At 43.7% G+C, this 12,970-nt stretch overlaps 1 protein-coding gene across 6 annotated transcripts in view; it reads right to left on the bottom strand.

Moving 5' to 3' along the window:
- Positions 1-12,970, bottom strand: part of TTLL9 (tubulin tyrosine ligase like 9) — a 79,297-nt gene that overhangs the window by 49,364 nt on the left and 16,963 nt on the right. For 5 of the 6 annotated variants that reach the window (XM_017865012.1, XM_017865011.1, XM_017865014.1 and 2 more), the window contains exon 2: positions 9,550-9,593. The exons of the other annotated variant lie outside the window; for it this stretch is intronic. The gene's annotated coding sequence lies outside the window, so the exon portion shown is untranslated. The remainder of the gene's footprint in view (positions 1-9,549; positions 9,594-12,970) is intronic. 6 annotated transcript variants of the gene reach the window in all.

The following is a 12,970-nucleotide window of genomic DNA, read 5'->3' as shown; positions in this document are numbered from 1 at the left end:
GGAGGCTGAGGCAGGAAGGTTAATTGAGGTCAGGAGTTCAAGACCAGAATGGCCAACATGGTGAAACCCCATCTCTACTAAAAATACAAAAATTAGTCAGGTGTGGTGGTGGGCACCTGTAGTCCCAGCTACTCAGGAGGCTGAGGCAGAAGAACCGCTTGAATTGGGGAGGCAGAGATTGCAGTGAGCTGAGATAGCATCACTGCACTCCAGTGTGGGCAACAGAGACTGCCTCAAAAAAAAAATCAATATCATATTAACAGACTAAAAAGGAGAAATCACATGATCATATCAATTGATGCAGAAAAGGCATTTGACAAAAATTAAACACTCATTCATTAAAAACTCTGAGAGGAACTTCGTCAACTTGATAAAAGCATCTAAAAAAACTCGAGCTAACATTATAATTAGTGGTATGTGAAAGTTGTCAGATTCAAAATGGAGTCACTTATGTCAGACCCTGGCAAAATAGGGCCAGGGGGCCGGGCGAGGTGGCTCACACCTATAATTCCAGCCCTTTGGGAGGCCGAGGCAGGCGGATCATTTGATCATTTGAGGTCATAGCCTGACCAACCTGGTGAAATCCCATCTCTACTAAAAATACAAAAAATTAGGCCGGGCGCACTGGCTCCTGCCTGTAATCATAGCACTCTTGGAGGCCGAGATAGGTGGATCACCTGAGGTCAGGAGTTCCAGACCAGCCTGGCCAACATGGTGAAACCCCATCCCTACTAAAAATACAAACATTAGCTGGGCATAGTGGCTGGCGCCTGTAATTCCAGCTACTAGGGAGACTGAAGCAGGAGAATCGCTTGAACCCCGGAGGTGGAAGTTGCAGTGTGCTGAGATTGTGCCACTGCACTCCAGCCTGGGCAAGAAAGTGAGACCCTGTCTCAATAAATATTATTGAGATAATACATAGATATAAATATCTTGTATATTATTCCCAAATAAAATAAATACATAAATAAATACATGAATAACCTTACTGTCCCAGAAGTCAGAGGGACTGAAATGGGTTGGCAGGGCTTCATTCCTTTTGGAGGCTCTATGGGAGAATTTGTTTCCTTGCCTTTCCCAGCTTCTAGCCGGGTATGGTGGCATGTGCCTGTAATCCCAGCTACCTAGGAGGCTAAGGCAGGAGAATCGTTGGAACCTGGGAGGCAGAGGCTGCAGTGAGCCGAGATCATGCCACTGCTCTCCAGCGTGGGCAATAGAGCAAGACTCCATCTCAAAAAAAAAAAAAAATTGCCAGGCATGGGGGTGCACACCTGTAGTCCCAGCTACTTGGAAGGCTGAGGCAGGAGAATCTCATGAACTTGGGAGGCAGAGGTTGCAGTCAGCTGAGATCCCACCACTGCATCCAGCCTGGGTGACAGAGTGAGACTCCATCTCAAAAAATAAAAAGTAAAAAAGTAAAGAAACAGCCAGGGAAGGTCATGAAGGGAGGATTCTCATGTATGAGTTGCCAGATAATAAGAACCATTACAATAACATTTTCCAAACCACAGCTTACCACATGAGACACAAGTACTGCTAACAGCACAAGGGCAGCTAGCAGCTAACACAAGAATACTAGCCTGACACTGTTTCTCAGGCTCAATCCAAAACTCCAAGGTCTTAACAAGAACTCCAAGACTCCAAGTCCTACCTAGCAACTACTGACACTCACCAATCTGCTACTGAACTCACCAGCTCTCATAAAAAACCCTGCTAGCACCAATGAACTTTCTTTTGAAACAACTTACATAAATCTCCTCTTTCCCCAGGAGAATGCTAACCTTTTCCTTTGTTCTCAGACATGCTGGGGGCCATTCTCGTCTACATGGACATCCTAGATTGCAGTTCTACTTCTTGTATATTATTCCCAAATAAAACCTTTTTACTTGGAGATTTGTCTCTATTTTTTTATGTTGACAGATGAAAAACTGGAGTTGGAGACTAGCCTGGGCAACATAGTGAGACATTGTCTCTAAAAATAAAAATAAATTAAACAATAGTGGGCACTGCAGCCCCACCTAGTTCAAACACTAACAAGCTCAACATGGCAGTGAAGGAGACTGGACTGGAGTGCACACAACTTAATTAAAGCTGCAGCCCAACCCATGTTCAATTCAGCTTTAGGAGGAATCGGAATGATCAGCCCCAACCCTAACTGCTAGACAGAGAAAGGAGCTTGCATACTCTATAAAGTGTGTGTATGTATGTGTGTATATATATATAGACTAAAATTTATTATATATAATTGCTTTTCATACACAATATCCAGAGTGCAGTTCTAAAAATATAACACATGCAATAGCAAAGTAGGGAAATGTAATACATAATCAAGAGGAAAAATAGCCAATTGAAATAAACCCATAACTGACTCAGTTATCAGAATCATTAGAGAAGGAATTTAAAAATCTTTATAAATATGTTAAAGGATTTATGGGAAAAGATGGATACAATGTGTGAATAGGTGAGTTATTGCAGAAAAGGACCAAATGGCCAAGTGGCTCACACCTGTAATCCCAACACTTTGGGAGGCTGAGGTGGGAAGATCACCCAGGAGTTCAAGACCAGCCTGTGCAACACTGTGAGACCCCATTTCTACACAAAGTTTTAAAATTAGCCAGGCATGGTGGCACGTGCCTGTAGTCCCAGCTACCTGGGGAGCTGAGGTGGGAGGATCATTGAGCCCAGGAAGTTAAAGCTGCAGTGAGCCATGACTGCACCACTGCACTCCAGCCTGTGTGACAGAGTAGGAAAAACCAAATGGAAATTCTAGAAGGGAAAAATATAATATCTGAAATTAAAAGTTCAATGGATGTGCTTAACAAGAGACTGGGCATTGAGAAGGAAAAATCATACATTTTAAAACAGTCCAATTGAAATTGTTCAAACTGAATTAGAGAAAAAATTTTTACATGAACAGAACCTCAGCGACTTGTGAGATAATATCAAGCAGTCTAACATACATGTAACTGAAGTTCAAGAAAGAGATGAAGAAGAGATAGGACAGAAAATATTTTTTGAACAAATGATGGCTAAAAAATTTTCCAAATTTGATTAAATTATCTACTCACAGATCCAAGACGCTCAATTAACCCCAAGCAAGATAGACACAACATAAACTACACCCAGGTAAGCCATAGTCAAATTGCTGAAAAACAGAACAGTCTCAAAAAAAAAAAAAGCCTGAGAAAAAAGACACATTGCATAGGGGGGTCGGGGGGAGGGGTGGAGAGTGGGAGTGGAAGACAAGGACAGCTGACTTTGGCTGGGCGTGGTGGCTCCCGCTTATTATCCCAGCACTTTGGGAGGCCGAGGCAAGCGGAGCACCTGAGGTCAGGAGTTCGAGACCAGCCTAACCAACATGGAGAAACCCCGTCTCTACTAAAAATACAAAAATTAGCTGGGCGTAGTGGCGGGTACCTGTAATCCCAGCTACTCGGAGACTGAGGCAGGAGAATCCCTTGAACCTGGGAGGTGAAAGTTGCAGTGAGCTGAGATCGCCCCACTGCACTCCAGCCTGGGCGACAGAGCGAGACTCCGTCCCCCCCCCCCAAAAAAAGAACAACTGACTTCACATCAGAAACAACATAAGCCTGAAAAGACAAAAGAATATCATCTTTCGAGTACTTAAAGAAAAAAAGATCAACCTAGAATTCTATATCCAGTAAATCTTTACTTAAAAAATGACAGTGAAATAAAGACATTTTCAAATAAATAAAAGCTGAGAGAATTTATTGCCAACAGATCCACACTATAAGAAACACTAAAGAACGTTCCTCGGGCTGAAGGAAAATTATACCAGATGGAAATTCAGAAGGAAAGATGAGTAGGGTAAATATGGAATACTTTCTTCCATGTCTTAATTAAAAGAAAAAAAATACAAGTAGCTATTTAAAGCAAATATAGTGAGAATGTAATGAAGGGTTTGTAACATATTTACAAGTAAATATATGACAAAAATAGCAGCACAAAGGACCAGAGGGGAGTAAACAGAAGTGTGTTGCTGTAGGGTTCTTAGTTGTACATGAAGTGGTGTGATTATGCTTCAAGGTAGACTTGAAGGTGATAAGGTAAGGATGCATGTTGTAATCCCCTAGAGCCATAGGTTGTGAAGTGTGGTCTCAAGTATTCCCCAAGGTCCCCAACTCTCTTTCAGGGGTACACAAAGTCTTCCCTTTTCCAAATACCTATCTTTGTGAGGCTGGATTTTCTTCCTGTCCTTCGACCAAAACAATCTATATTAACAGATTGAACACAGAAGGTCTGGAAAGTCAAATGTTTTCTAATAAACCAAACGTTAAAGAGATTCACAAAAATGTAAAACGACTCCTACTCATCTCAGTACATTTTGGTGGGGAAATATAACTATAACTCATAAAAATGTTGGGCCAAACACAGTGGCTCACACCTGTAAACCCAGCGCTTTGGGAGGCCGAAGTGGGTAGATCACTTGAGGTCAGGAGTTTGAGACCAGCCTGGCCAACATGGTGAAACCCCGTCTCTACTAAAAATACAAAAATTAGCTGGGCGTGGTAGTCTGCAATCCCAGCTACTTGGGAGGCTGAGGCACGAGAATCACTTGAACCCGGGAGGCGGAGGTTACAGTGAGCTGAGATCACACCACCGCACTCCAGCCTGAGTGACAGGGTGAGACCCTGTCTCCAAAAAAAAAAAAAAAAAAAAGTTTATGCTACTATGTAATGAGTATTTTATTGATTTTTAAATGAATGAACAAGTATTTTTAAAATTTATCAGCTAGGCCAGGCATGGTGGCTCATGCCTGTAATCCCAACATTTTGGGAGGCCAAGGTGGGTGGATCACCTGAGGTCAGGGGTTCGAGACCAGCCTGGCCAACATGGTGAAACCCCATCTCTACTAAAAATTACAAAAATTAGCTGGATGTGGTGGTGCATGCCTGTAATCCCAACTACTAGGGAGACTGAGGCAGGACAATTGCTTGAACCTGGGGAGACGGAGATTGCAGTCAGCCAAGATCGCACCACTGTACTCCAGCCTGGGTGACAGAGTGAGATTCCGTCTCAAAAACAAAATAAAATAAAATTTATCAGCTTAAATTTCTTATATGGTACACATTGTTAGATGTATGCCACATATACAAAAGTTAATTCGTTTCACAGTAATTTTTAAGTTGTAAAGGGACCCACCCTGCGCTTAAACTTTTAGAACTGCTGCTCTAAAGTAACCATTTAAAAGATCAAATAGGCCGGGCACGGTGGCTCACGCCTATAATCCCAGCACTTTGGGAGGCCAAGGCAGGATCACTTCAGCCCTGGAATTCGAGACCAGCCTGAGCAACATAGTAAGACCTCATCTCTACAAATAATATGAAAAAAAAAAGATAAAATTAGGAGGTTTAGCTAAAAGTCAATACAGGAGCCAACATGGACTACTAAAAATATATGCAATAGACCCAAAATGACAAAGAGATACAATTTCAAAATCCATCAGGTTGCAGAAAATATTAAAAATCAGACAAATATCAAATGTTCGCAAGAATGTGGAGAAATGACAATTATCTTACAATGCTGATGGGTTGCACATTGGACACACCTTTGGAGAGTAAGTCGGCATATTACAATAGTCAAGGACTATGTCACACACATCAGACTGGCAAAAATCTAAAGGTCCAAGTTTTGGCAACAATGGGATAAAACGGAAACTCCTCCTCTGCTGGTAGAACGCACTTTGGAGGGCCACTGGGCAGTTTTTAGTAAAATCGAATATGCACATACCCTAAACTCAGCAAACTATCCTAGCTCTATACCCTGGGTTTGTACTCTGCATTTCTACCAGGAAACACATGTGCAAAGATATTTATCTGTAATTGTTAATATTTTTACAGAAATAACCTGTGGCACACACTGTTAGTGGTCTACCCATATCCCTTTGGCATTCACCACTCCTGTGTGTGCAAATCAAAGAGCTTCCCACTGCCAGCACCTTCGATGCTACCTGAGGGTTTTCCCTGGCCCCCGGAGTCTGCTCAGCCAGCATGTGGAGCAGATTGGAAGCACCAGAGTGAACTGCCCCTCTGCCAGCAGCATACAACCAGTGACGACTGGAGTTGGTAGATAAATCCGCTAAGTCTCTCATCTCTCACTTAAGATGAGTCTGCAGTGCATTCTATGTTCTCCCAGGAATTCACCGGGGGGATTGAGCCCACTTGCCCACAGCAATTACCTGTCGATGATGCACCTTTTACTGGTTTCCCTCCTCAGCTGTCTTACTTCCCCACTTCCCTGTCAGTGCTCACTGGAATTACCTTCCAAATAAACCACTTGCTCTCACATCCTTCCCTCAGGGTCAGTTTCTGCTGAAACCAGTACTTCATAAGTGCCTTTCGACAGGAAGATGGGTAAATAACGTGTGATACACAATGAAACAGAGGTAGCAGTTACAGTGCATTCAGAGCTACATGTGCCAACATGGATAAACACGAAACATATTTTGTGGGACAAAAGCAGGGTGCAGAATAGTAATAACAGTACAATGACACTTATATAACTTGTATTCCTAGCTACCCATGCAGTTGGGGTGGCCACGTTACACAATTCTAGTAAATAAGATAGAAACATAAGACTGCTAGAAAGGGTAAGTTCCTGGGACACGTTTTGCTCTTTTGAGGAGCAAGCGAAGGAAAAGACAGGGAAGGGAACGCGAAAGGAAGCGAGGAAGGCAAGGCAGGAGAGGAACGGAGGCCGCGAGCGCCCCGACGCGGCCACCGCGACGAGCGCCCGACCGGAAATGAGGGAGCGGAGCGCGAGGCTCGAGGGACGGGAGGAAGGAAGGAAGGAATGTGGCTTGAGTCTTCCCTCCCCTCTTCTTCCTGTCTTGATCATGACATGAAGGCTGGAGCTATAGCAGCCATTTGGTCTCCATGAGGAAGAGGTCAAGACAATCATGAAGGCTCATGCCTGTAATCCCAACACTTTGGGGGGCCGAGGTGGGAGGATAACTTGAGGCCAGGTGTTGGAGACCAGCCTGGGCAACATAGTGAGACCTCATAACTACAAAAAAAAAAAAAAAATTAAAAAAATTAGTGAGGCCAGGCGCTGTGGCTCACGCCTATAATCCCAGCATTTTGGGAGGCCGAGGCGGGTAGATCACAAGGAGTTCAAGACCAGCCTGGTCAATATGGTGAAACTCCGTCTCTACTGAAAATACAAAAATTAGCCAGGTGTGATGGCAGGCGCCTGTAGTTCCAGCTACTAGGGAGGCTGAGGCAGGAGAATCGCTTGAACCTGGGAGTTGGAGGTTGTAGCGAGCCGAGATCATGCCACTGCACTCCAACCTGGCAACAGAGCAAGAGTTCGGAGAAAAAAAAATAGCCAAGTGCACTGGCATGAGCCTGTAGTCCCAGCTACTCAGAAGGCCAAGATGGGAGGATTGCATGAGCCTGGGAGATCAAGGCTGCAGTGAGCCATGATCACACCACTGCACTCCAGCCTGGGCAACAGAGTGAGACTCCATCTCAAAAAAAGAAAAAAAAAAGGCAATCATGAAGACGCTGGCTCTGACATTATCGAATCACTGTACCAGCACTCCAGGCTCTTTGTAATGTGAAGAAAATAAATACAATTTGTTTAAGCTACTATTATGAGTTTTCTCTTACTGGTAGTGGAACACATATCTACATGTGCCCTAATAAGGCACATAAATAAAAAATGTTTTATGGTAAATACATGTGTGTGTGTGTGTGCGTGTGTGTGCCTTTATAAAATAAGTAGATGGGGCCTTGATATGGTTTGGATGTTTGTCCCCTCCAAGTCTCAAGTTAAAATGTGATTCTCAGTGTTGAAGGTGGGGCCTAGTGGGAGGTGATTGGATCCTGAAAACGTATCCCTCATGAATGGTTTGGCAACATCCCCTTGGTAATAAGTGAGTTTTCACTCAGTTCATGGGAGATCTGGTTGTTTAAAAGAGCCTGGGATCTCTCCCTTGTTTCCACTCTTTTGCCATGTGACATGCCTGCTCGCCCTTTGCCTTCCACCATGATTGTAAGCTCCCTGAGGCCTTACCAGAAGCTGAGCAGATGCTGGTGCCATGCTTGTACAGCCTGTAGAAACGTGAGCCAATTATACCTCTTTTCTTTATAAATTACTCAATCTCAATTAGCCACGCATGGTGGCGGGCACCTGGAATTCCAGCTACTCGGGAGGCTGAGGCAGGAGAATCGCTTGAACCCGGGAGGCGGAGGTTGCAGTGAGCCAAGATCAGGCCATTGCACTCCAGCCTGGGCAACAAGAGCAAAACTCTGTCTCAACATAAATAAATAAATAAATAAAAAGTCTCAGCTATTCCTTTATAGCAATGTAAAAACAGCCTAACACAAGCCTGTTAAGTGCTCTTTGTTTTTTTGAGATGGGGGTCGGGTGGGCATGTATGTTTAGGGCCAGGATCTGGAACATTGCTGAGTTGCCCTGCATAAGAGAGTGAGAGATTTGAAGTTGGTGGGGTAGTCAGTATGGAGAGAAAGAAGACAAAGAAGATGGGTGCTGCATGACAGAAGCATCCCAAATCACACATGCCCTCCTCAGTGGTGGTATAGTCAGGAGGGACTTTAGAAAGAACAGAAATATCTGGCCGGGCACGGTGGCTCACGCCTGTAATCCCAGCACTTTGGGAGGCCGAGGCAGGTGGATCACCTGAGGTCGGGAGTTCGAGACCAGCCTGACCAACATGGAGAAATCCTGTCTCTACTAAAATACAAAATTAGCCGGGCATGGTGGCGCATGCCTGTAATCCCAGCTACTCGGGAGGCTGAGGCAGGAGAATCACTTGAATCCAGGAGGCAGAGTTTGCCGTGAGCTGAGATCATGCCATTGCCCTCCAGTCTGGGTAATAAGAGCGAAACTCAAAAGATAAGAAAAGAACAGAAAAGAAAGAAAAGAAAAGGAGAGAAAGAGAGAGAGAGAGAGAGAGAAATATCTAATGAGCCAGATAATAGACTATCAAAACATTTGCTATGTAAACTACCTCCTCTAACTCCCCACAAAAATCTTCAATAAAGTCTACATTGCTCACTCCTGCTTTGTGCAAGCGGATTCTCTTTAGGAGATCCAAAGGGGTGCTGGGTTTGGCATCCAGGTTGTCGATGCAGAGTGAAGCAGAAGATCAGAGGACAGCTGCCATGCAAGTCATCAAGTCATCACAGGGTTGTTGAAGGAGGCAGGAGAGACTAAAGTTAGATAGTGGGCCCTGGAGTCCAACAAGCTCTGCCCCTAACTGATCATGTGATCTTGAGCAAGTCACTTAGCCTTTTTGAGCTTCAGTTTCTCCATCTGTAAAATGGGCACAATAGTAGTATCTACTTCAAATGGTTGGGGTCAGGATTCAATGAGCCAATACAGGTAAAGTGACAGGCCCAGAGCCTGGCACATGGTAAGTGCTCAATAATGGTTTAGCTTTACTACTTCTACTATCATTTTCATTATAATTGTTGAAGTAGAAAAGTGAGAGACGGATTGAAAAGGGGAGGGAGGGAGGGAGGTTGGTTGTCTGTGATTGTTGGATTGGATGGGACCACTCACCGCTCTTTTCCCTTTGACAATCCATGGCCCTTGTAATTTTGGTTCTGCAATGAGGAAAGGAAAAGGCTGTAACTGGTTTTGTATATCTGCCCTGCTTTCCCAGGTTAACTTACTGCACATATTAAAATGCCGAAACCATCAGACTCAATAATACCTAGGTTCTGAGACATGATGGTTCAGTCTGATCAAGTTCCCACTGGCCACCATGTCCCCAGCAAATGGACCAGAATTTATCTGCTATGAATGAACTCCCAAGTATCCAAGGTACCACTTTACTGCAGGTTTGCTCCACAGATATGACCAGTATAGCAAATGCCTGATTTTCAGTACTCCAAAGGTCAGCCCTGAACCCCAGTTTTGAAAGCTCAGCTCAATACACTCTGTGAGAAAGATCTGAACTTTTTTTTTTCCTTGTTTTTTTCGAGATGGAGTCTCGCTCTGTCACCCAGGCTGGAGTGCAGTGGCGCAATCTCAGCTCACTGCAACTTCCACCTCCCGGGTTCAAGTGATTCTCAGCCTCCCTAGTAGCTGGAGTTAAAGGCACCCACGACCACATCCAGCCAATTTTTGTATTTTTAGTAGAGATAGGGTTTTGCCATGTTGGCCAGGCTTGTCTGGAACTCCTGACCTCAGGTGATCTGCCCGCCTCGGCCTCCCAAAGTCTGGAATTACAGGTATGAGCCACCGCACCCAGCCGATCTGGACTTTCTACTCTTAACTTGGAATGTTTGATTAAATGGATCCCAGAAGGGGGTAGGTCAAAGACTCAGAGCAATGTCAATTCCTTTCACCCCAAATGGACCTTTCAAATCCTCAGTGGGTAGTGGGTATTATTTCACTTCAACCATGTCCAAAACAGCTTGGCCCTCTGTCCTGGGAAGACAGATTCCTAAGGCACGTATGAAGAGAGAAATCGAAATTGGTCCTGTGCAGGATGACATTTGCAGCTGGGACAGACCTGCCATCTGCATTCATTTTCTATTGCTGGGTAACAAATTATCACAAAATCAGTGGCTTAAAATGATAGGAATCCATTATCTCAGTTTCCATGGGCCAGGAGCGTGGGCATAGCTTAGCTGCATCATCAGCTCAGCTCTACAAGGCCACAGTCAAGGTGATGGCTGGGGTTATGGCTCTCATCTGGGGCTTGGGGTCCCCTTCCAAGCTCATTCAGGTTGTTGGAAGAATTCAGTTGCCAAGGGTTGTAGGACGGAGGTCCCTGTTTACTTGCTAGCTGTCTGCTGGGGACTGCTCTCAGCTCCTAGAGGCTGCCTGCAGCTCCCTGCAGTGTGGCCCCCATAGGCACTTCACAACATGCACGTTTGTTTTCCTCCAGGCCACGTGGAGCACGTCCCTCTGACTTCCAGTCCTCCCCTCTCCAAGTCACCTATGATGGAGTCTTAAGTAATGGAAGGTAATCACCATAGTAACCATACCATCAAATTCACAGACTCCTCCATGCTCAAGGAGAGATAATTGTACAAGGCATGTACGCCAGGGGGTGGGAATCTTGGGGCCCATCTTAGAATTCTGCTCAGCACACCAGCCTACCCCTCAAAGGGCGGCAGAGAGGGGTGGAGGATATTGCTTTACAAAACTGGCAGAAGCAAGCCCCACTGAAACACAGTGAAATCTTATTTCATTCTTCCATTCAAGCCCCTCCAACTCCCCCAACACTAGTCAAGCTGTCCTTGTCTTTTTGTACTTTATCTTTAATCCTCTCTCATGCTTTCAATTCCATTTTCCATATGTTTATCCAGTTGCTCCAGAGCCTTTGGTTAAAAAAATTTTCCTCTCCTCATTGAATTGCATTGGCACGTCTGTCACAATTCAATTGACCATGTGTATGTGGATCTATCTCGAGAGTATGTTTTGTTCTATTTACTTGTCTATCCTTATGTCACTATCACATTGGCTTAATTACTGCTGTAGCTTCCTAGTAAATCTTGAAGTCAGGTAGAGTAAATTCTGATTTCAGGATTGTCTTTGCAATTAGGGGTCCTTTGTATTTCAACATAAATTTTAGAATTGGCTTGCCAATTTCTACGAAAAAACATGTTGAGATTTTGACTGGGATTGCATTGAATCTACAGATATTTTCAGGAAGTGACATTATAAGGTACTGAGCCTTCCAATCCATGAGTAATATGGTCTCTCCATTAATTTAAATTTTAAAAATTTTTTTCTACACTATTTTCTAGTTTTCAGTATAGCAGCCTTGTATATTTTTAATTAAATTTATTCATAGGTTTTTTATTTTATGATGCTATTGGATACAGTATTTTCAAATTTCGTTTTCTACCTAATGATAGTAAATTGTAATAAGCAGAAAAAGGCCATCTCCAAAGATGTCCGTGTCCTAATCCCTAGAACCTATCAATGTGTTACATTATATGGCAAGGGGAATTTAAAATTGCAGATGGAATTAAGGTTGCTAATCAAAGAACCTTAAAATAGAAAGATTATTTTGTATTTTCTGTGTAGGCCCAATGTAAGGATCCTTAAATGCGGAAGAAGGCAGAGTCAATGTCAGAGTGGCAGAGTCACGCACTGTGAGAAGAACTGCCTTTGAACACGAAAGGGGACCATGAGACAGTCTCCAGAAACTAGAAAAGGCAAAAAACAGGGCTTCTCTCCTAGAGCCTCCAGATATGAAGGCAGCCCTACTAACACCTTGATTTCAGCCCAGCGAGAACCCTTTCAGACTTCTGATCTCATTAACTGTAAGATAGGGACCAGGCGCAGTGGCTCACGCCTGTAATCCCAGCACTTTGGGAGGCCGAGGCAGGCAGATCATTTGAGGTCAGGAGTTCAAGACCAGCCTGGCCAACATGATGAAACCTCATCTCTACTAAAAATTACAAAAATTAGCCAGGATGGTGGTGCACACCTATAATCCCAGCTAATCAGGAGGCTGAGGCAGGAGAACCCAGGAGGCAGAGGTTGCAGTGAGCCGAGATTGTGCCACTGCACTTCAGCCTGGGTGACAGAGTGAGACGCCATCTCAAATAAATAAATAAATAACTGTAAGATAATAAGTTAGTGTTTTTAAAAGCCATTGAATTTGTGACAATTTGTCACAAACTGGAAACCAATACATATATAGAAGTATAACTGGTTTTGTACATTGACCTTGTATTTGATGCCCTTGCTGAATTATTAGTTCTGGTAGTTTGTAAATCCTTTGAGTTTTCTCTGGATACAATGATGTCATCTGTGAATAAAGGCAGATTTACTTCTTTCTTTTCAATATTTATGCTTTTTATTTAGTTTTCTTGCTTTATTGCACTGGTGAAAACTCTAGTATGTACAAAGTTGACTAAAAGTGGTAACAGCTGACATCCTTATCTTGCTCCTGATCATAACAGGAATGCATTCTCTATTTCAGCTTTTTTTTTTTTTTTTTTTTTTTTTTTTTTTT

Source organism: Rhinopithecus bieti, unplaced genomic scaffold, assembly GCF_001698545.2.
Source record: "Rhinopithecus bieti isolate Rb0 unplaced genomic scaffold, ASM169854v2 scaffold_78508, whole genome shotgun sequence".
NCBI lineage: Eukaryota > Metazoa > Chordata > Mammalia > Primates > Cercopithecidae > Rhinopithecus > Rhinopithecus bieti.
Note: the sequence above shows the minus strand (reverse complement) of the source record. Positions and strands in the feature narration are given on the sequence as shown.